The sequence below is a fragment of the Rattus norvegicus genome, chromosome 1 (genome assembly GCF_036323735.1).
Source record: "Rattus norvegicus strain BN/NHsdMcwi chromosome 1, GRCr8, whole genome shotgun sequence".
Classification (NCBI taxonomy): Eukaryota; Metazoa; Chordata; class Mammalia; order Rodentia; family Muridae; genus Rattus; species Rattus norvegicus.
In genome coordinates, this window is record NC_086019.1 from 143,792,386 (window position 1) to 143,816,392 (window position 24,007).

The 24,007-nt window shown below is 50.3% G+C and overlaps 2 long non-coding RNA genes across 2 annotated transcripts; one reads left to right on the plus strand and one right to left on the minus strand.

Annotated features, from left to right (window-relative positions):
- Positions 1 to 586: 586 nt before the first annotated feature.
- On the plus strand, positions 587 to 3,134 carry LOC134483745 (uncharacterized). Its single transcript, XR_010060630.1, has 2 exons — positions 587 to 1,503; positions 2,723 to 3,134. It is a non-coding gene; the product is annotated as an uncharacterized LOC134483745 (long non-coding RNA).
- LOC108349447 (uncharacterized) lies at positions 2,278 to 18,199 on the minus strand. Its single transcript, XR_001835884.3, has 2 exons — positions 16,925 to 18,199; positions 2,278 to 3,080 (listed from the first exon to the last, which is right to left on the minus strand). It is a non-coding gene; the product is annotated as an uncharacterized LOC108349447 (long non-coding RNA).
- Positions 18,200 to 24,007: the final 5,808 nt, after the last annotated feature.

The window sequence follows — 24,007 nt, forward strand, 5'->3', positions numbered from 1 at the left end:
ACCTGGAGCTGGGAATAAGCTAATTTTACTCTCTCCGTATGGATCAGCCCTTGCCCAGTACCGGAAGCCTGTCTTCTCCTGGTGGTTCTGTCTTATGGCGAAGCCTCCTGTTGGCTTGTTCCCTGCCTGTGCCCCTCCCCCCATTGCTTCTCTTCATAGCCTGATGCCAGAACTTTCCGGCTTACCTTCTTTAAAAGATCACATAGCTAACGGGGCAGGGTGGCACCTGTCTGTCTGCTTCTTGGTGAATTGGAGCCTGGATTACTTTCCTGAGGGAGGGTCAAAGGAAAACAAGAGTCTCTCAGAGGGTCTTATCGGGTATTAAAAAACCTTTTGTTGTTGTCGGGCCATTGTTTCCTAAAAGTTTCCTAAAATCTCCCTTACTATCCTTTTCTCTTGTATTCATTTATTGTTAAATGTTATTTACAAACAGGGTGGTGGCAGCACAAATCTTTACTCCCAGCTCTGAGGGGGCAGAGGCAGACAGATCTCTGAGTTTGAGGTCAGCCTGGTCTACAGAGTGAGTTCCAGGAGAGTCAGGGCTACACAGAGAAACCTGGTCTTGAAAAATCTCAAAAAAAAAAAAAAGTTATTTGTATGTGATTGTGTGTGCTTTATGTGGTCGTGGGGTGGTGCCACAGTGTGTGTGCTGAGGTCACAGAGCATCTGGAGCTGCTTTACTTGGGATCTGGGGACTGAATGGAGATCAACAGGCTTGAAGGGTGGCTGTTTTATCACCACGCTCCTGCCCTGAGCCATCTCACTGGCTTTGTTTTAAATTAAATTTTAAAACAGATTTGTGTGTGTGGACGTGTGAGAGCTTTGCCTGCACGTATGTATGTGCATTTTGTGTGTGTGTGTGTGTGTGTGTGCGTGCGTGTGTATGTGTGTATGTGTGTGCGCGCGGGTGTGTGTATTGCTCCTGGAACTCACAGAGCACTGGATCGCCTACAACTGGAGTTACGGTGTTCGTGAGCTAACCCCATTGGACTGTTGTTGAATAGCAACAGTGCTCTGAACCACGGAGTCATCCACCCAGCCCCCGGCCTGGTTGTTTTTTTGAGTCAGGCTTTCATGTGACCCAGGATGGGCCTTCAACTTTTGATCCTTTGGCCTTTGTGTCTCGAGGGTTGGGATTCTATTTTTTATTAATTATTAATTAACTTCTGTGCCTTCGTGCTCATACGTGCGTGCAGGCCCCATGGTGCTTGGGTGGACTTAGAGAACAACCTCCAGGAAGCTCTCCCTTCCCACTGTGTAGTTCTGAGGATTGACCCAGGTTGTCAGGCTTAGTGACACGAGCCTCTGCTGAGCCACTTTGCTAGTGACGCTGCTAGGATTTCAAGACTGTGCCACCACGCCCGGCTCCCCTGGAAGACACTGAGAGGAGGACTGGTGGGAGGGATGCTGTGGCCGGCAGAGGCCAAGAGCAAAGGGCCAGGCGTCCGTCCACTTGGGAATGCTGCAGTGTGGCTGAGCAGTGAGCAGCCTTGAATGCAAATGGTAGGTGGGCATGGCTGTGGACAGACTGGACAGGACTCAGTGGAGGCTTGGACTTGGGGTGAAACAAGCGAAACTCAGAACCAAAGATGACCCCGTGACTTGGAGCTAAGTGAGGGGATGGTAGGGTGATCTCCTGAGACAAGAAAGCCATGGAAGATGCTGGGGTGGGCGAGGCCACAACAAATGTCCAGTAAAGAGACTGGAGAGCTAGCCTAGTGGTTAAGAGAACTGGCTGTGCTTCCAAAGCAGGTCTTGGTTCCTAGCTCCTAGGCAGCCATTAACAACCTCTGGAACTCCAGTTCCGGGTGATCTGGCGCCCTCTTCTGGCCTCCTTGGTTACGCATTCATGTGCTGCACAGAATGTTTACCTATACCGTACACCAAAAAATAAGGAGTCAAACATCAAGCCAGCTGTGGTGGCGCACACCTGTAATTCCAGCACCCGGAAGGTAGAGGCAGGCAGATCTCTGTGAGGTTGAGGCCATCCTGTTCTACAGAGTGAGTTCCAAGACACCCACGGCTACACAGAGAAACTTGTTTCAGGGAGGAAAAAAAAGGTCAGTGTGGTCATAGTAACCCCAGTCCAGTTTTTCATGAGGTAGGCACCTGGCCTGGTAGCACGCACCTTTAACCCCAGGCTTTGAAAGGCAAACGCAGGTACATCTCTGTGACTTTGAGGGTAGCCAGCTAGGGCTACATAGTGAGACTCTGTAACGTTAACTTTTCTTTATTTTTTTTTTTTTCCGGAGCTGGGGACCGAACCCAGGGCCAACGTTAACTTTTCAAATCCTATTTTTAATGATGGTTCTTAAACACTTTAAGCTCCTTGTAACCCACCATGCACCAGAGGTAATGGAAAAGAAAGGATATGGGGGAAGTGGACCTGTTTAGAAAGGTTCTTTGGAGCAACTCCCGTCTGTGTAGTCTGGAAATCGGCAGTTCCGTTTACAGGTCAGCAGCAGCAGCAGTCCAATCCACTCGTAAACACCTCACACATACATCAGCGGTCCAGTTCAGTAAAGTTGGGTGACATGACCTGGCAGAGAGGGCCAGGGCTCGGCCTCAGCACGAGTCAGCAGGAGGAACCCGGAGGGACACCAGGAGAAGTTCTGTGCTGTGTCTCTCTCAGGGAAGCGAAGATCAGTGAGCAGGAGAGACCCACAGGCATTGCACAGCTAGCTGTACCAGCAAACCAAGCTCTCTCTCCATCACTCCTCAGAGTCCTGTGTATATCCTCCAAACATCACGTGTCCTCCATGTGCCTTGCCTCAGCCCGTGCATCCAATCAGCCCGAGTCCTTGGAAGCGGAAACAAACTTCAGCTCACCACTAAAGTTTTTTGGTGCGTTTCTCTCTCTATGGCGTTCTGACAAATGCAGCTCGACTATGCAATGTAAGGCAGACATCTGTGTGGTTAGCAAAAAGTCCTTCGTCATGTGTCCTTTTCACGTGCTTGCTTTAGCAGAACATCCTCTCTCCTGTGTCTGCTTCAGCGAAATGTTCCTTCACGTGTCTGCCACTTCAAAAACAGCATCCAACTGACTTTCCGAAGAATCCTTAAGTTTCCACTTCAAGGCCCTGTCTCAAAAAAGGAAAAAGGGAAGTCTATATTAAACGCCTACTGCTTCATCAGCTGGGTGTCGTTCTCTTGGGGCCTGGCACTGGGTCCGATTGCTGGATCACTTGTCAGCTGTAAGGCCTGGGCCAGTGACCGCACCTCCTACATAGTTACATCCTCCTCTACTACTTGTTTTCCTCCTGTTCCTTCTCCTTCTTCCCCTCCTCCTCCTCTCCTCCTCCTCCTCCCCTCCACTCCCTCCCCTCCTCCCTCCTCTTCCTCCACAGTTCCTGTCCATGGGTAATAGTGTCACAGTTAGCAACAGGCAACAGACAACGCTGCCTTTTCCCCTCTCGGCCAGTCCGAGTGTATGACCGCAGTTGGTCCTGAGCTGGCTCTGTGGCTGAGGTTGATCTGTTTGCCTCTGCTTTCCAAGTGCAGGGGTTACTGTCCTGAGCCACCACACCCCATGATCTGCTGTGTTCAGTGAGTTTACCCTGTGCACAGGTTAGGCAAAATCTCACCAAGAGGAGAGGGAAGACGGGGAGGGGACATTGTAACCTTGTGTCTGAAATCAAGGAGGGACGACTTCCATTATTCAGAACAGAGAGGAATTGCCTACGTCGACATGGCAGAGGGACTAGGAAGAGATGAACGAGGAAATGGAACAGAGGAAAAATTACTAAGCCAGGCGCGGTCAGGCATGCCTGTCAGCACAACACTTAGGAAGCTGAGGCAGGAGGATCACCATGAGCTGGAGGACAGAAAGTCTACAAAGTGAGACTAAGTGGGGAGAGGGATGGAAGACGGGGGTAAGGGAGGGATTATGGGGAGGGACAGCTAACACTGAGGGCCGCTTGAGGGTCATGTGGGACCCTACTACTGTGGAAACTTCCAATAACATATACATATGTGAAAGAAACAGAATCACCAAACAGCCCCCAGCCCCAGAGGTCATTTGCACCAAGTGATGTCTCCAATGTGGGGAATGGGTTATATCTTGTTCAGTCATTGGCCGAAGGGGCCCCGTGAAAACTGCAAACCCCAAACATCTCAGGCTATTGCCCAGACTATTGGCTGCACTCTACAATCCAACGGTAAGGCCTTATTACGGAAGACAATACTTACGTATCTTGGTGGACATAGGGAAGTTGAGCTGGTGCCTAAGTAGAGCCTTCGCTCCCACTGCCTAGTGTTCATGGAACTGGAAGGTGCTTTCATGGTGCCAGAGGAGAAATATAGCCACCAGTTCAGTCACAAACCCTGTGGTCTACGGTGGTGACCTTACTTGCCAGTTATGCCAGTGCAATAGCGACACAAGCATGGCAGTAACCGCCCCACTGTCTGCTTGAATTTAAGGTCCAGCCCATGAGATAGAACCACGTCTGACACTGCTCACCCGGCCATGGCCAGAGACCCTGAGACTGGACAGTGTAGCCTGAGTTTTTAGCTACTCCACTTTGTGCTCCCGGCTGGCCTCAAGCTTCTAGCCACCTGCTCAGGAACCCTTCGGATCCGTGAATGAAACACACACACACATTAGCTTGATTTTGAAATGCCATCTAGCTTCATGGTTGGGCAGTTCTAACCCTCTGTCTGCCACACCAAGCCCAGTCAGGAAAGTGGCCAGTGGCCACTTACCCAAATTCTTACATGACTCTCTGTCCTACAGCTCTAAATCTGATCCATCTCTTCTCCCACCTCCCCAACATCATGGTGATTCTCCATTTTCTCTTCTCTGAACAGATCTAAAGGTCCTGCCCCGTCTTCCTTTGCCCAGCTATTGGCTCTTTATTGATCAATCAAAAACCAATTGGGGGCAAGGACCTTCAGCCTTTAGACATGCAGATGCCCCATTAAACCAAAACATTAGAACCAATCCCCAACAGGATAGGCCATGGGCCTAGAGGAAAACCAAATGCTAAAGGAATATGGCAGTAAGATGATCCCTAAAGATGCTCTGCTTTACCCACAGACCAGTGCTTGCTCGGCCCCGTCAGAGACGCTTCCTGTTGCGTAGGTGGGAACCAAGGCAGAGACTCACAGCTGGACAGCGTGCAGAGAGAGACCTTGGAGCACTAGGTCCTAACTAGGACGGCTACATCAGAGCCCTCCCCTCAGGGCTCGGGGAGCTATACAAAGGAAGACCAGAAGACCGGAAGAGCCGGAGGGGATGGCTGCCTCAGGAAACAGTCTTTCCGACTCAGTAGCACTGATATGCATATGAGCTCACAAAGATGGCGGGATCATACACAGGGGCTGCACAGGTTCAAGACACAGGGTCCCAGCAATGACAGGGAGAGCTGATGTGGACTCCAACCCCTAACCAAGAAGCTGTCTGCAAGCGATACCTTGCAAAGGAAAAATCGTTTTTCCCCAATGGAGTCTCACTGGGTGTATTAACTATGCATAAAAGCAGTAGTTCCCACAGTAGATGGCCAACCCAAAGTGAACTCAATGGTGTGTTTGTAGCCTTGTGCGCTCTTTTGTCTTACTGGTCCTTTGCTTCTATATTATGGTTTCTGGTTTTGTGGGTTTTTAAAAAATATTTATTTATTTTATTTATATAAATACACTGTAGCTGTCTTCAGACATACCAGAAGAGGGAATTGGATCCCATTACAGTTGGTTGTGAGCCACCATGTGGTTGCTGGGAATTGAACTCAGGACCTCTGGAAGAGCAGTCAGTGCCCTTAACTGCTGAGCCATCTCTGGCCCCCTGATTTTGTGTTTTATGGATTTTATTTGTGTATGTCTTTCTTGGTTGTTGTTTTTAAATCTGTTTCTGTTTGTTTTGTTTTTGGTTTGTTTTCTAAACAGAAAGAAAAGGCATGGATTAGGTGGGTGGGGAGGATCTGGGAGGGGTTGGTGGAGGGGAATTGTGATCACTATGAAAAAATTTCTTTTCAAAAAAAAAAAAAAAAGTGGGGCCCGAGGGAGAAAAGCAGTTGCTCGGTTAACCAGAGGTTGAATCCAGAGCCTTCTGCAGGAACTATGAACACTTCTGCCACCAAGCTGCACCCCAGCCTCCTCAGGATGTTTTTCCTAAGGGTTAAAGCAAAAGGGAGTTTCTCATTGTGTTGACTCTGGCAGATTGGAATCTCATTTTCCGGAAAAACTGATCTGTTTTGGGGGAGCATCTTCTTCCTTAAAGTTTGAGTCTGCCTGGTCCCAACCCTTGGGAAGTACGGGCAAAAGGATCAAGGGTTCAAAGTCATCCGGTGCTGAATTAGTGAGTTCGAGGCTACCTTGGGTCACCTTGTAAAATAAAATAATATGCTAGATATACAAGCTCTTACTTCAACTAGCTGAAAAAAAATCTGCTGTGAAAGTCAACAGGGAAATAAAAGGAACCCAGTGGACTGATACGCACTTGTGATCCCACACACAAGAGGCTGGGGCAAGGGGCTAACCTAGGCAACACATTGAGGAGCAGGGTAGCCAGGGCTATGGAGCAAGACAGTAGTGTCCAAACACAAAACCCAAAGCAAACTGCAGAAGGAATTGGACTTCGAATCTACAACTGTTGTCTACTATATGTATACTAGAAGAAGTCGCATGATGAGTTCTCTAGCTTGGCCCAATGTGAGCGGCTATAGCCTCTAGGTTGTGTGTAGTATGAGCATAGGTGCTCACGTGTGTGTGGGTGTAGATGTCTTGCAGCTCGTGAGGAGGTCAGATAACAAACTTCCAGAGTCAGTCCTCACCTTTCACCTTCATTGAGGCTTTGGAAACCAAACTAGCTGGCTCCAAGCTTCAGGAGTTCCCCTGTATCTGCCTCCCATTTCCTGTGGGCCTGAGAGGGTTACAGACTCTTGTGCTTCTGTGTCTGGCCTATATTTGGTTTCTGGGGATCTGAACTCCAGTCTCAGACATATGTCGTAAGTGCTTTTACCCACAGAGCGATCTCTTCCTCCTTGTGTAGGAACTATGAAACACTTCTTGGGGCCTGCTTAGTCCAGGCCCTGGACGGAACACACACACACAGGCACTCATGCACGCAAACACACACACACTGTTCTTGTGAGCTCACAAGATGCCAGGGCTGGAAGAAGATACACAGAAACACAGGCACAGAAGTGCTGATGGAGCCCAGAGACGACAACTGACTGTGAAGGAAACGGAACACAGTCGTTGCTGACAGCTGCAGGGACTGGAGTCAGAGGCTCTGCGGGTCACCCAGGGTGGGCAGGGACGGAGTCAGGCTACCAAAGAGGGCAGGGCAGTGACTGAATCCAGATCAAGCCCATCTCCTTAGGATCCTTGTTCCTCCTTGAGAGCTGGAGCCAGGCTTCTTCCACAGGGTCAAGCTAGGCCCAGTCAGTTGCCTTGATGACAATCTGCTCTGCACAGCTGTGTCCCTTCAGCCCTCAAGGCTGGCACCACTTACAGCCCTCCGAGGCCGAGGGAAAAATACTCTCACGGCAAGAAAGCTTCCTCCTGCCTGCGTCTGAAGTCAGCTCCTGGGAACCTGCTCTGGGGTGAGCCGGGGTCAGTCCTGGGTGAGGGGCCTGCTAGATCCCAGCCTCTTCACTTCTCCTACACATTCCAGCATGCAAAGGAACATCAGATAGGGTAGCTGTCACAGCGTGGCTTCTGTCACAGCAAGACTGCAAGTAGACTGTATGTACAGGAGCTGGGGAGTCTGAGACTCTGGGCGTCTTTAAAATGTTCTGGGAACCTTTAGAAAGAGTGATGATCTGTGAGGTGCTGACGGGAGGCTGCCTGTGAGCCTCCATGAATACAAAATTACCTTGTTGATTATTCTATGCCAATGGGGCTGCCACCAATACCTTAACTGGGAGCCCCCCACATTCTCCAGAGACTCAGCCTTCCTGCTTTGTTTGACTCCCACCTTGCCTAGGTCTAGGGCAGAGGAGAAGGCAGAAAGCTTAGGAGTCAGCTGGCCCTGCCGATCCCTAGTCATGTGACCTATTCTCCATATAATTCTGCCTCGGTTTCCTCATTTGTAACATGGCAACGTTGTACCTCCCACATGAGCTAAACATTTGGCAGAGAGAAGGTCTTGAACTTATGACTGGGAATGTAGGTCAGTTGGTAGACTGTTTGTCTAGCACGCCCGAAGCCTGGGTTCTAATCCAATGTCTTATAAAACGACTCATACCTGTAATTCCAGGTGGAGTCTGTCGAGTTGGAAGTTCAAGGTCATCCACAGTTATATAGGGTTCCAGGACAGCTTGGGCTACATGAGTCCATCTCAAGAGTACTGTGAGTGGTCCTTGAGGTTTGCCTGTTGGGAACTGCTGGGTGGGGTGGGGTGGGGGGGGTCCATGATCTGCTGGGTCTGCAGAGATTAGTCATAGCTCTCTGCTTGTCGCCTCTGTGTCAGGATTGCTGAGCAGCCCACACAGAACAGCAGACGCTATACTACAGGGCAAGTGCCACTCTTCCCTGAGACTGAGACACTGAGGTGACAGCCCCCGCCCTCCCCCAGAGTCCTGACATTCACCTGCCTTGCTAGGGATGGGGGTGAGTTCAGTTCACCCACTGGTTTGGGGAAGGGCGCTGGTGCTGGAGCTCACCCTGGAGTTCTTTTATCAGGAAGCTCTCTGGGGTGCTCAGAAGGCCTTATTCAGGCAGCTTTGGGGGACATGGTGGAGGTTATATGGGGTCTGAGTTGCAAGAGGTGAGGCCGAGAAGGGTAGTTCTGCTGACAGTGGTTTGTAGGCCCAACCTTGTCAAGACTCCTCTGTGGCGTCCTGTGGTATCCCAATACCGTGTGCTTCTTCCCTAGGAAGCCTTGTCTCTCCATGGACGATAACCAAGACTGCGTTTCCACTTAAGCACAATCTCACTTCCTTTTTATGAGTAAGGGATGAAATTGTCTAACTCCACAGGCCAGGCTTGCTGGAACACACTGTACAGCCCAGGCTGGTCTTGAACTTGGGGATATCCTCCTGCCTTGGTGTGAAGGAGGGTTGGGAACATAGCTGTGAACGCCAGGTCCAGCTCTTTTTTTTTTCTTTTTTTTTTTTCCCCCTTTGGCTTATTGAGACAGAAGGATCTCATTATGGATTCCAGGCTGGCCTCAAATTCATGATTCCCCTGCCTCAGCCTTCCCAATATTGAGCCACCAGGCCTGGCCTTTTGTGTCTCTTAGTCCCGCCCCCTTCTTTGAGCTTAGGTCTCTTCATTTTTTTTTTTTTTCAACAAAACTTAAACTAAAAATAGCGAGGCTCCCCCATTATCCCCTCGATTACTGTCAAGGATCTTGCCACACCCATGCTTTGCAGATGAGGAAACCCCCCAGCTCTGGGAACTTGGTGGGGGTTGTTTAGTAAGGGGCTGTGTGCCTTCCTCCCTGCTGGGTGGGCATGAGGCCCCGTAGGGGTCTGAGCCAGCAGGATGAGGGAGGCAGGGCTGGACCTTCCCATGATGCTCAGGCAGAGAGGCACTGAGGAGTGGCCCTCAGGGGAGGCTTTCCTGGAGGGACTGAGTTTGGGGTAGGAAGACAGCACTTCCCGGGCGTGAGGGAGGGGAGTACAGCCGGGAGTGAGGCTGAAGGCTCAGAACAGGAGTTGGAACTCTGCTCATGGAGGTAGGGGTTGGGGGCTGGAGGACCTCAGGTGCCAGGGTGTCCTCATCTTCTGCAGCTTGCCTGGGTGCTTAGCTAGACGACTCGTATCTGGCTTTAGGACCCACTGCTAGGGCACACACTTCTGGCAACAGTGCACTGGCTCCTCTTTCTAAGAGGGCTGAATGTCTGGGAACCAACTTGCCTTTCTGAGCAATTCCTAGCCCTCAGCTACCCCAATCAGTGTGTGTGTGTGTGTGTGTGTGTGTGTGTGTGTGTGTGTGTGTAATTTGGGACCATGCCTTGAGCATGAAGGGTAAACACTTCACCACTGAGTCATATCTCAGCCTCATCTTGCTCTAGTTGGAAAGCCAGCAGACTCAAGTCCCAGGGCCTGAGTCACACTGGCCATCTTATCTTTAGCTGTGACCTTCAGAGGCTCTGGGTCCTCACACTGTCTTCCTGAAAAGCTTATTTACATTCAACTGTCAGTGACTCCCACAGCTTAAAAATGGAGTGACTCTCAGGTCTGGCATTCATAGGAATCATCTTAGGGGTGTGTGGGGTGTGTGTGTGTGTGTGTGTGTGTGTGTGTGTGTGTGCATGTGTGGTGTGTGTGTGTGTGCATGTGTTTGTGTATGTGTGTGTGCATGTATTGTGTGTGTACATGTGTGTATATGTGTTTGTGTATGTGTGTGTGTATATGTGTTTGTATACATATAAACACATTCAGGAAAGAACAAAGGCAGGAAGCAGCTTGCTCCCCTCCGAGTGTCAGCTTCAGTTGCGTGTAGTGGTGTATTCCTGTGAGTACAACATTCTTGAGGGTGAAGCAGAACTGCCGTGAGTTCCAGGCCATCCAGAGTAAATATAAGACTCTACCTTAAAAACAAATAACCAGCTGTGGGCAGACACCTGGAACCCTGGCAGTGGAGAAGAGGCAGGAACATTCAAAGTTCAGGGCCATCTTTGGCTGTTTACTTAGAGAACAGCCTGACCCTGTCTCACCGGCAGGATGGCTCAGCCTTGTCTCCCAATCCAAGGACCTGGGTTAGATTCCCAGGATCCCCACACATGGTGGAAAGACTTTCAAAGACTTCTTTAAAAGTTCTTTATGGCTGTATTTATTTTGTGCTGTGTGTATGAGCACTTAGCCCGTGTGACACCCAGGCTCAGTCTCCAACACCAAGAAAAGAAAGGGCGATCTCACACCTGTTCCCTCTACGTTGGTTACTGCTTTGAGACAGGACTTGATTCTCTAGCCAGAGTTGATTGCAAACTTGCAGCAATCCTCCTGTCTCAGCCTCCCATATGCTGGGATTACAGATGCCACCACCTTTAATCGCAGCACTAGCAGACAGTTCTGTGTTGCAGGCAGTCTGATCTACAGAGAGTTCCAGTCTACAAAGTGAGATCTCGTATCCAAAAATAGATAGATAGATAGATAGATAGATAGATAGATAGATAGATATTACACACACACACACACACACACACACCACCACCACCACCACCACCACCACCAACAACAACAACAACAACAAGCGTCTGAAGAGAAGGCTCAGTGGTTCAGATCAGTGGTTCAGAGCACTTCCTGTCTCTCTGGAGCACTTCCTGTCCCTGTGAACACTGGAGCTTAGCTTTCAGCACCACACTGGGAGACTCACAGCTGCCCGTAATTGCTGTTCCAGGCGATCAGGAACCATAGGTCCAGTCTCTTTGGGCACTCACTCACACATGCATACACTCACACAGTCACACACATACTTAAAATAGAAAGAAAAATAAACCCAAAGAAAATAATTTCAAAACAGTGCTGTAGCTCAGCTGTGCGAGCCTGCTGACCTGGTTCCACCCCGAGTCAAGTAAGTAGGGGAGAACTAGCTCCACCCAGTTATCCTGTGACCCACACCCACTCACACACTGTGCCATGTGTGTCCTTCACAGCATTCTGGCGCACACACACTAATAAGTAGATTAAAAAGGCAAAGCAATTACTTCTGGCTTACACACACACACACACACACACACACACACACACGTCCTGCATACACATGCATGCGCATACATGCACATGCACACATGTATGCACTAAAAAAAACCCACTGGAAGCCAGATTTGATGCGTGTGCTGTAGTCCCAGCTCTCGGGAGGCTGAAGCAGGAGGATTTTGAGTTTCAGGCCAGCCTGAGCCCTGAGCTGCACTTGGAGAATGTTTTCTGTCTGTTGCTGTGATGAAACACCTGTGAAGAGCAACTAGAGCAGGCTAACCCCTCAGAGGTTAGACCTGTCATCAGGGAGACAGACTGGAGCTCAAGTCAGGACCCTGGGGGCACGAAGTAAAGCCGCAGCCATGGAGGAGAGCTGTGACTGGCTCACTCCACTTGGTTCTCTTGGCCGCTCTTCTAGTCCACCTAGGACCATCTTTCCCAGGGGCGGCACCGCCCACAGTGGGCTGGGCCCTCCCATGTCAATCACTAATCAAGAAAATGCCCCACACGGTTGCCCACAGGCCAATCTGGTGGAAGCAGTCCATCAATTAAGGTCTCGTCTTCCCAGAGGACTCTGACTTGTGTCAAGTTGACCAAGGAGACCTAACCAGCACAAAGAAAGAAGAACAGGATCAGCTCTTGGACTGAAAAGGGTGCCCATCCATCTCCCCATCCCTCTCCCGCGTAACCTTCCTCCCTGACACCCCGGCTCCACCCCGGCTCCCAAGGTTCATTTTTTTCCGGAATAGAAAGCTTGGCCTCATTTTATTTTCTTTCTTCTGTGCCAGGGATGGAACGCAGAGCCTCACACTCACAGAAGCCAGCTAAGTGCTCCATCAGCGACTTACACTCTGCACTCAGCTACCTTATACTTTAGGCGGTGTGTGTCACGGTCAAATCAAAGCTGTGGAAATCTGGCTGCAATGCCGGCTGAGGAGCTTGTTGCAAAGGCACAGATGAATGACGTCCGATGGAACGCGACCATTCGCTGCCCTGCAGGTATTGGTCAACTCCGCATAGAGATGTGAATCTAGTCAGCATTCTTTCTTTGCCTACATATGTGCGTTCCAATTTCCTTCTGAACCAGCTGTCATATATTATTCATCCCTTAATTACTTAACGAGTTAAGTAAAAATTTTGACATGTGTTCATTTTATATTTGTATGAGAGTCAGGATTTTACCGCTAAAAAAAAAATACCCTTTTAAACAGCTAGCTAGATTTCATTGCCTAGCCGTTTTAGTCTTACTTCTAAAAAGGGCTCATGGGTGCTATTTTCTCTGACCTTTCCATGTTCTCTATAAATCTGAACAACTTTACTGGGTGTAGTTTTCTTGGCTTCCTCTTTTCTACACAACTTTGAAGGGTTGGCTCCCAACTTGCCCTCTAGCACTGAATGCTGTGGAAAGTCTTGAAGTCACATTGATTTCTTCTGCTTCTTTGTGTATATTTGTGAGTGTGTGTGTGCGTATCCACATATATGTGGGTGAACACAGTGGGAGCAGGTGCACATGTGTAGGGCTGGAGGTGGATGTCTGGTGTCTTTCCTCTCTACATTATTTGTGGAGGCAGACTCTGTCTCTTGAAACTAGAGCTTGCCTGTTCTGATAGTCTGGGTAGCCCCCTGGCTCCCAGGCTCCCTCCCAAGCACTGGGATAACAACAGGCCATCCCTGTCTCCTGTCCCCCCCACCCCCCAGGCAGTGATGTGGGTGTGGCCATACAAAGCCCCGCCCTCAAACTTGCACTGCTTTTTACCTAACAATGATCTTTTTTTTTTTTATTCCTTATGTTCCCCAGCCCCCTCCATTCCTTGTATCTCAAGTCCACTGTCTCACCTCAAACTTCCTAAAGCCAACAGTGACCTGGACCTGAATCCTCCAGCCTCCACTTCCCCAAGTCTGGGATTCCAGGTGTGTACGACCACACCAGGTTTCCTGTGGCGCCCAGGCCAAATCTAGACTTTCGTACACACCAAGCAGCACTCTGCTAGCTGACTACATCCCTAGCTCCCTTCAGTTTGCCTGTTTAAAAAACAAAACAAAACATCGTATATAGTACAGGCTAGCTCTGAACTCACGTGTATAACCAAGGCTGGCTGTGCGGTTTGTTTTTGTCGAATTGACACAAACTAGAGTCACCTGGGAAAAGGAAGCTCAATTGAGGGATTTCCTAAATCATAGTGGCCTATGGGTGTGTCTATGGGCAATTTTAAAAAAAATTATTATTTTATCACTAATTGATAAAGGAGGAGTGGATGGGCCATCTCTAAGCAGGCAAGCCTGGGCTATATGAGAGAGCCCGGCGAGCCTGCTGGTAAGCTCCTGTTCATGGCTTCTGCTCCAGGCGCCTCCCCTGACCTGTTACCTAAGTGTGAGCTGGGACATAACCTTCCTCCTCTAGGCTGCTTTTGGTGGTGGCATTTGTCACAGCAACAGGAAGCAAACTGGAACCCTGGCCTTGAGCTCACACGCTGACCTCTCCCTTCCCTGGGGACTCCTTTTCCTGGGGATTGCCGTTCTGGGTGCAGTCTTCCTTTTATATTTTATTCTTATTTTTTGAGACTTAGTCTTACTTTGCAGCACTGGCTGGCCTCAAACTTAAGAGATGCACTTGCCTCTGCCTCCCTAATAATGTGGCTAAAGGTGTGTATTTCACACCAGCCTCCTTCTTCATTCTTAAAAAGTTTAGGGACTGGGAAGATAGTTCAGAGAGTGAAGTGCTTCTTGCAAAGTGTGAAACTCACATCAAACTGGATTTGCTGGTGGGTTGTAATCCCAGTGGGACTGAGAAAGGAGAACCTCCGGAAGTTCTCACCAGCTAGCTTGAGATCATGTCTCAAAACAGGGTTTGAGGCCAGGACAGACACATGAGCACTGTGGCCCATGAGTCCCACTCATACACAAATGCATGCTCACACAAACGCATGCTCACACGAACGCATGCTCACACAAACGCATGCTCACATGAATGACCCAGCTGTGGTGGCACTTGCTTGTAACCCAGCACTTAGGAGGGATGCTGAGACAAGAGGATTGCCAGGAATTTGAAGCCAGGCTAGGCTATGTAGTGTGTATCAGGTAAGCCAAACCCAGTCTTTGTGTTTAGGGACTTGTGTGTGGGTGAGTCTTCTTCATGAACTTGTGACCCTGGTGCTGAGTGGCTGGGTTCTTCAAAATTATTCTAGTTGTGAGCTGATGTTTTTCTCTAAATTCATTGCTATCATGCTATGGTTTCAAGTTTCTGCCCCCTACCCTCTGCTTTGCCTTCTGGGTGGTTGGGGTTCTGGGTGGTTCCCACGACCCTGCAAACTTTCTTTGCTTGTGTCAGTATCCCTTGTCAGCCAACCGCAGTCACTTTGCTGTGGCCTGAAGGACCAGTTTTCAGGAAGCGGCCTGTGGTCCCTTCATCAGTCACTCATGTGATTTCCTCCTTGGGCCTGCCACTTGCCATGAGGCGCTCATGCAAGTTCCTGTCTTACTGTCAGCCAGCCCTGCCAGACACTGCTTATTCTGACACGGGAGCCAGCCCACCCATCTGGCTCTCAGCATGGCTGTGAAAGCCAGGCATAGTAGCTTGTGGCTGTGATCCCGGCATCAGGAAGCTGAGGTAGAGGATTAGCAAGCAGTTCAAGCCTAGCCCGAGCTACTTAGCCGAACTCTGCTCTAACCTGCTAGCGGAGCTGGCCTGGACTGAAGCATCACTGGCTGGAGTCACGTGTTGCCTTCCTGTTATCTCTTAATGCCCTATTCCCCAGGCTAATCCAGCCCGGATAGGACAGTGTCCACTCTCAACCAGTGCTGTCCTGTGTCCCTGGAAACAGGCCCTGGGGCATTTCAACGGAGGGAGGCTGTCTCTTGAATTTTTATGGGTTCATTCTCCCTGTGATTTGTTACTCATTTTGTCAAGTATGGGCAGGAGTCTGAGCTTCCCTTCATCCTGCTTCTCCAGTCTCAAGGCCCAGCAGCACACCCATCCAGTACACCCACCGGGCTGGACGGTGGCTTCATGCAGGTGATGCAGGCCTGGGGCTGAGGACTGGTGACTCACATCCAAGGTATTTGCCTCCGAGTCAATAAAGGCAAGCAACTGCTTATGTAAGTCCTTACAGCATCCAGCCTGCAGCAGTCTTGCAATGGCTCAATTACCCAGGAATGTCCAGACGGGTGGGCAGATTGGATCAATCCCCCATTTTGTCCCGAGGCCCTGAGATAGGAAGTGACTTGTCCCTGGTCACAGAGAAAGTCTCATACAAGCAGGGTTAAAGAGTTAAAAATGCAGACTCTAGATCTATGGCCTAGAACCTGAGTGGTCCATCTCAGAGGGCAGAAAAGTCTATGTCACCAGGAGGCCCCTGCCCATTTCTGGGCCTCAGAGAGGACATGATCATGGTCTTCTGGGGACTTTTGTTGTAAATGTCACCTAGAGAAGGCAGCCAAATTAAGAGGGCTGTAGCCTATGCTAGCCCTCCCGGGAGGTGAGTGACCACCTCCTCCTGGCCCCTGCTCCAATTACAGCTGCTCCAAGCAGGGCTCCCAGCTAGGGTCTTGGTGTGGACCTTGGCCTAAGCAGCTGGGTGAGTGGCCCGGGTGTGTAAGTGGCATAGAGAAGGTAGGCAGTCTGGAACAGTACCTGGAGAGTGACTGGCTGGTTTTGGGAGGATCCCATATCTGCCCGCACCAGAAGCTACGGGGCCAGGACTGGGTGGCAGAGCTGGGCAGAGCAGTTGCGCCAAGGTGTCCTGGCTACTATCAGCTCTTGGCTCTGTTCTCATTTTGTCCTACCTAGAGGTGACCTGACCGCCTCTCACTCATGGCCCTGCCCAGGTCGCTCAGAGGCCTCAGCTGTGGGACCTGAGAAGGAAGGTTGAGGAGGGATCCAGAACAAAGCCCAGAGAGGGCGGGGCTTGAAGTGGATCCGCCCCACAGGATGACCGACCTCAAACTGAAATTTAGGAGAGAGGAAGGGAATCTCGTCAGTCTTTTCTACCAAAAACAAACAAACGAACAAACAAACAAAGGCTCACAGGAGGCCAGGTGTGGTGGTGCACACCTTTGACCCCAGCAGGTAGATTCCCTATGAGTTCCTGGCTAGCAAAGTAGTGAGACCCTGTCTCAAAACACTGCTCCTTCTCAAACTTTTTGTCTAGGCAAAGACCTTGCGATAGGATCCCACCCCTGACCATCTTTACTTATTTCATTATTTTGTTTTTATTTTTAAAAAATTAAGACAGCCTCAAAGTTGCCTCGCCAACTTTTGCTGTCTATGGATGTCTGCCATCAGTACAGCCCTTGGACTCCAGACTTAATTTCCAGCAATCCCGAAGCTGAGAAGCCATTACCTTCTGGACCATTTCTGTTCTTTGTCTGCTAACTTCTCCTTCTTCTTTGTGTACCCCACTTCCATCTTCCAGGATCCCTGTCTTGGGGACCATGCTTGGTCTCTCCTGTCTTTGTAGAGCACTTGTCTGAAGTGCGTTGCTGACAGTGTCCCTCAGGGTATGTGGAGCCCGTCAGCCACAACCTCAGCTCCAGCTCGTGCACCGGTCGGGCATCTGGACACTGCAGACTGGGGTGTGTGCTGTGACTGCGGTTCTGAGGTCCCATCAGACCCAGAATCCCAGGGGAGGAAGTGCAATGTCTGCTTTGTTCTCATGGCAAGTCGGCCTTGAAGGTACTGCTCACAGGCCTGGGTTTCTGGGTTCTTCAGTGCAGCCAGCCATAAGGGAGGCAGGCCCAGCTGTCATTACCTCCTTTGGAATTCCATCTGCAAGAGAGGAAGCTGAGGCAAGAGAGGCAAAGCGCTCAGGGAGCAGATAAGGCGGCGCCTGACTCTGGCTGGTCCACCACTCTTTGCTGTGAGTGTCTGAGCTGCAAGGTTTGTGTGGTGCCTCTTCCTCCCCTGGCCTGTTGCCCGGTGCCACACTGAATTATGTGCCTTGCCAGTCATTTGCTAGGCTTATCTCCACACCAGACTCCCGGGCAGCTCTTGAGTCACAAATGTTATAACCCACCATTGTCCAGGGCTTCACTCCTAACATGCTCTCCTGCTGTGGGGAGGGCCTAGCCTTCAAGGAAGGCACAGCCTGCTGGCTTCAGACGGGTGGGTATGTCCCTTCGAGTGAGCTAGCCAGAGACCTTCAGTTGCTTCACCTGTGGATGACACTAGCCCCTTTGACAGCTATGGTCCCAACCCCAGAAATTTGCTCACATTCCCTTGGCAGGCTCAGAACAATCTCTATTATAGGGTATGCTGTTGAGATCTCTCTACGGCACAGATAAGTTAAGCAATGAACTCAAGCTCACACAGGAAACGGTAAACTTGGCCTTTGACCTTCAGAAACCTAAGTCGATTGAACAGTCATCTCCACTAAAAGAACTGGTAGGAGAGCCTGGGCCACTTCCTTTCAGGAGCTGTTTGTTCCTAGACAGGGCGGTTGGATCCTGTTCGGCTCTAAGCAGAGAACTCTAAGCAAATATTACAACCCTGGTTTTGTACACAGCTCCTGTTCCCGTTGGTGCCTACAGCCCCTCCTGAAGAGTCCTCCTTATCATGAGGCAGCATTTGCCTGGCCCAGCAGGAAGACAGCTCTGCTCTGAGTGGATCTGGTTGATGATTGCCCTTATTTGACCCCAGGGGCTGGCAAGGCCTGGGGAATGTCAGCTCACACTTGCTTCCACAGCTTTCAAGAAGTTTCCTTTGCTTTGAATACACTCGGCAAAGTGCATGCTGGGAGTGGTGGATCTGTTCCTTGTCACCAATCTCTTTAAGATGTACTTTGTGGAGGTCTGGGGGAAGCGAGCTCAGTGACAAAGCACAAGCTTAACATGAGTAAGGCCCTGACTTTCATACAAAGCACCATTGAGGGGGCGGGGCACTTCGTGCTGTGTACCATGTAACGGTGTTTCATGCCTGTAATCCCAGCACTTGGGAGGTTGAAGAAGGATGTCTACAAATTCAAAGCTAGCCTGGTCTACATGATGAATTCAGGGCTAGATAGGGCTGCAGAGTGAGATGCTGCCTTAAAGTAAACAGGCTGGGATGTAGCTCAGTGGGCAGTGTTTGCCTAGCGTGCATAAAGCCCTGAGTTCCAGGCCCCAGCACCAGCTAGGGACAGGCCAAGGCATGGTGGTGGTGTCTGTGAGGCTCCTGCTGGAGAGGTGGAGGCAGGATGAGTAGGAGATTGTTGTCTGGCTACTCGGCCAGTTCAAGGCTTAAGATAGAGAAGGCTCTCAAGTGCGCTCCCCCACCACAGCTGCACTTCAGAGTTGGACGGGATCAGAGCTCTGTCTCCTTTATGAGGAGTGTGTGTTTGTGAAAATCACCTGTGTGCAAGTGTTCCACGTCTATGGTCATCACTCTGTATGCCCTTGGGCAGGTCTTTCAACACTGAAGATACAGGTAACAGTTATCAAGGAGTACAAAGCCTTTTGTTGTTTGTTTTGAGATAAGGTTTCACTTTGTAGCACAGGCTGCCTGGAGCTCACTGGCAAACTTCTCAAGTGCTGGGATTACAGGTGTGAGACCCCACATTGGTGAAAGTCTTCGTTTTTTGTAGCTCTGAAACCAAAGATGAAGGAGGAGGGGCTAATAGTGTGCTCCTTAGCCCCAGGCTTGGGAGGCTGAGGCAGGAGTATCACTTGGCCTGCCAATTAGAGGGCAGCCTGGGCTACAACGGAAGGAGGATGTCTTGTCCAAGTCCAGGAAGGTGAACCTCGGTGCTGTCCATACTCACCCCAGGGCGGATCTATCAAAAGACGCGATTTGAACTCCCATCCTTCCCACCTCGGGTCCCTGAGGGCCTCACAAAGCCCCCCCCCCCCCATGTAATTAACCTGAGGGTGCGCGGGATAGAAAAGGGATCTGAAAGCAGATGCTGGGGACTGCACAAAACTAAGCACATGACCCAGGATAGAGCTTCGGGTCAGTAAATGGGGGCTGGCTAAACACACACAAAAGAACTGGATGACTACAGAAGCCAACCAGAAGAAACTTTGCATCTGTCTTGGAAGGGAGGGTGGGACCAGGCCACAGGGACTTGGCCCATCACCTCGGTGGGCCTACAGGATGCTATGGTCCATAGACGTGAGTCCTTGTCTCCATCCTCCTAGCTTACTCTCCCGTGAGGGAAGTCTAGACAAATGCCATCGCAGATGTCCTCTTCATATCACCCGTGCATTCCCACAGCCACCTTTGCCCCACCCACCCACTCATCCACTTGTCTCTCACTGATTCTCCCCATTCACTCATTACCCAACCCCATCCATCTACTCACCTATCCCATCCTGGGCTCCTTACATCCGCCTGCCTATCAAGCAAGCACCATGCACTTATCTATCCATTTTCAGGCACCAGCACTCTGGGTAGGGCCTAGATCTGCAAGCAGAGGTAAATGCCTGCAAAGCAGTAGAGGCAATGGGGCGCAGTGGCAGGATTTTTGGGGGTGGGGTGGGAGAAGGGGGTCTATTTCAGTCTGTTTTCTGTTTCTATATAAGGGAATAATACCCAAGCAAGTTACTTTTTGAGTGCTCTGCTGCATATGCATCCGCCTGTCTGTAGAGGGCATCAGATCCCATTACAGATGGTTGTGAGCCACATGTAGTTGCTGGGAATTGAACTCAGGACCTCTGGAAGAACAGACAGTGTGCTCTTAACCACTGAGCCATCTCTCCAGCCCAAGGACTGTAAGTTCTAAGATGTAATAAACCTTTCCTTCCTGAGTTGCTTTTGGTCTTATCACAGCGGCAGAAAGCAATATAGGACATTAGTAGAGCCTTAGAGAATTAGCCCACGGACTCAGTCACCCCTTCAAGGCCCCACCATCAACCACAATGACAATGACATTTCTGGCATGCCTCTGCATTCTGATTGGCTGTGGTTCTCTGTAGTGGTCTCCATTGTTGCAAAGAGAGGGTTTCTGGATGAGGGATGAAGGCTGCACTTAGCTGTGTGTGTAAGGACAAGGATTTGGGATGCAGGAAGGGACCAGGCTGGTTTAGTAAGTGGCTGTGGGTTAGGTTACCTGTATGCATGTAACAACAACTAGGGAGAAAGACCGTGAGTTGGAGACCAAGGAGGAGTATGTGGGAAGAGAGGAAATGGTGTAATTATAACTTTAAACAGAAGGGGCTGGGGACGTAGCTCAGTGGACAAGAGTCTAACATGCAGGCAGCTCTCGTTGCAATCTCAGTAGTACATAAACCAATCGTTTTGTATTGAACCATTTGGTAGGACCAAATGGCACTCACCCACCATCACAGCACTTCAGAGGCAAAGGAGAAGAAATCGAGAATTGAAGGTAAGCCAGGTATGGCTGCACACAACTTTAATCCTAGTACTTGAAAGGCAGAAAGAGCAGGTAGATCCAGGCCAGCCTGGTCTACAGAGTGAATTCCAGGACAGTTAAGGCTACATAGAGCTTGCCTAACAGCAAAGCAAAACCCAGCAAACAAAATGAGCTGAAGGTCATTCCTGGCTACCCAGCATGGAGGCCGACTAGGAATACGACACTGCCCAGAGAGCAGTTTCTGAAGAGACAAGAGTCCATCTGGGTCCCTGGACCGACTTCTGACTACTCCGTGGATTCTTTTCTCTTCCACTCTTTTCCACTTCCTTTCCCTTCCAACTCCCTAACACTAGGTTGGAGAGAAAGAATGGTAGAGAGAGAGAGAGGGGGAGAGAGAGAGAGAGAGGGAGAGAGAGAGAGAGATTGAGATTTCTGAATAAAGTCAGGGGTAGGAAAAGGTGTAGTTAAGACCATCTGTTAAAAATCTTTTTTCCCCACCTATCCACTTTGTTCCCAGAAATAACGATTCTGAGACTTAATATTTCATGAATAAATGCCTAGGCCAAAAGCTATGCTGTCCCCTGACTAGCTCATGACAGCCTGCTTATCCTACTCTAAGTCATGCCGTACACCTGGCTACCCAGTCCTCAGTTCCATGTGACAGTCCCCTCTGTCTGGAGTCAACCTCCGTGCCTGATATCTCCCGAAATTTTTCCGTCTCTGCCGGGTATCCACCTTCTAATCCGGCCTCGGCTCATCGGCCATGGGCTTTTTTACTGACAGGCGAAGCTTCCATACTGCACAAGAGATTACCTCTACGAGAGGGGCAAAGGTCAAGCCCGCCCCTCAGCAGCAGGAAGTAGTCTAAGGAATCCTTGTGCGTGACTGACAAACCACAATCAACAGCGACTAGCAGCATCCAGCCGCCAAGCAGCCGCCCATGGCGCCCTAGCATTCATACATCCTCTGAAAAGCCCCCCAAACTCCAAATGTCACATCTGCAGCTGGCAAGGTCACGCTCCTGCTACAGCATGAGGCAAATCGGTCAGCTGCTGTGGACGATCTGAAACATCCCCGTATCCCATACCTGGAATTGAACAAAATGCATCCTTATAATATTTCTGTATTTTTAAAGAAGCCAAAATTCTCACTGCAGCTCCCATCACCTTCTGCTTGGGCAGGTGACTTGGCTAAGGCTGATTCTCTCTCACAGTGGTGAGCACGAAGCTGCACAGATTTCTGTTTAGTGGGTGGCTACCCAGCTGGTGAGGCGAGGGGGCGGGTCTGTTCTCTCCAGTAGGTGAAGGGAAGGCAGGAAGTCAGAGATCCCTTGGGGACGACCGGAAACTGGATCCCTGGCCTAGACTGCTGACCATCAGTGCGGCTCCTGTGCGTGCTCCACATCACGCATGACTGGCCTTCACCCTCCTAGCTTTGCTGTCCTTCCTTCTCTGGGGTGTGTTTCCACTGCCTGCTGAGGGCTAGGGTTGGGCCTGGGGCCAAATAGTATGTGTAGAGTATCTGGCCGTAGGACATGGTTGTATATGCCTGTGGTCTGTTACTTGGGAGTTCAGGGGCCAGCCTGAGCAACAGAGTGAGATCACACTGCCTGCCTCTCCTTAAAGAGGGAGATCTACAAGCATCAGGGAGGAAGGCAGTAGCAAGGCTGATGTTTGCTGTGTAGATGAGAGACTAAGTTGATTCTGGTGGTGTGCACCTATAATTTCAGCTACTCTGGAGGCTAAGGCAGGATTGCAAATTCAAAGTCTTCCTGGGCAATTTAGTGAGATTCTATCTCAAGAGTCTGGTGATGGTGGTGGTGGTGTTGACTTACGCCTTTAATCCCAGCACTTGGGAAGTAGAGGTAGGCAGACCTTAAAGGCCAGCCTGGTCTACAGAGAGAAATCAAACCAAACTAAACAATCAAATACAAGGGAGGCGGGGTTGGGGATTTAGCTCAGTGGTAGAGCACTTGCCTAGGAAGCGCAAGGCCCTGGGTTCGGTCCCCAGCTCCGAAAAAAAGAAAAAAAAATACAAGGGAGGGTCATCGAGGCCACAGAGCTTACAGTCACCTGACTTTTGAGGTCAGGGCAGTGTTCTGCTGATCCTTCCTGGCCGGACACAAGAGCCCCAGGCTGATCCTGGATGTTCAAATGCACCAGGCACAGCAGTTGGGAGGGATGTTGTTTAGTGTAGCTGGAGTGGGCATGTGTTTCTGCAGTTAGCCTCCAGCGGTACAGCACAGCCACAGATGCTGACGTCCCTCTCTGACACCACTGTCTTGCTAGTCAAGAGGAGAGGGAGCTCAAGGTCCCTCCTATGGGATGCTGAGCTTTGGTTGGCCTCTGGCTATAAGTCTTGTTGGTGTACCTGGTGTCCGTCCGTCCTTCCTTCCAGGTCAGGATGGCAGAGGCTGTTAACAGCCAGAAGCTCCAAGTCAGACTTTTCAATTCAAGCCTCACTGTGTCCCAAGGGTCACTGCCTCGGTTCCTCCTATGAGAGAGTCTTCCCTGGTGAAGGTGGAAAGGTGGAGCCCTGCCTTGGCAAAAGGTACCCAGTTCCCAGCAGGGACTGAGACAGGGCCAGGCCAGGCTGCCCTTTGTGTGAATGCGGCTGGCCCTACATAGAATCCACAGGGGCAGACAGACCTTTTGGGGGGGATAAATCCCATACTGTGAATAGACCTCAGTGTAGGGACCATACAGAGTATTATCCCTGTCCCCTCCTGCCAGTTCTCAAACCAGATTCCATTGTGCTGGAAGTAGGGATCTAGCCCCAGGCTCTAGATGAGGGTCGGGAGAATAGCCTATCCTACTGTGAGCTTAAGTTCTGGCTTATCTTCTTCCTTGTTATTTTTAGCCATCAGCAGAGCAGGTCCAAAGGGTACCCTAACCACTGTGTATCTTCTTCCCTCCTCCTCACGTGGCTGGATGAACTGGGAGGTAAAAAAGAAAAGGAGGCGTAGCGTTTTGAAGCCCAAGCTTGCAAGGTCTGGACCTTGGAGCTTTGTTCTGTCCTACACAGCTCTGAGCCCTTGCCTCAGAGCACTCAGGAGCTAACATACAGATCACAGTACCCCGCAGGGCTGGGCAGACTTGCCTACTGTGTGAGACTCACTGATAGCCTCTTTGGTCCCCA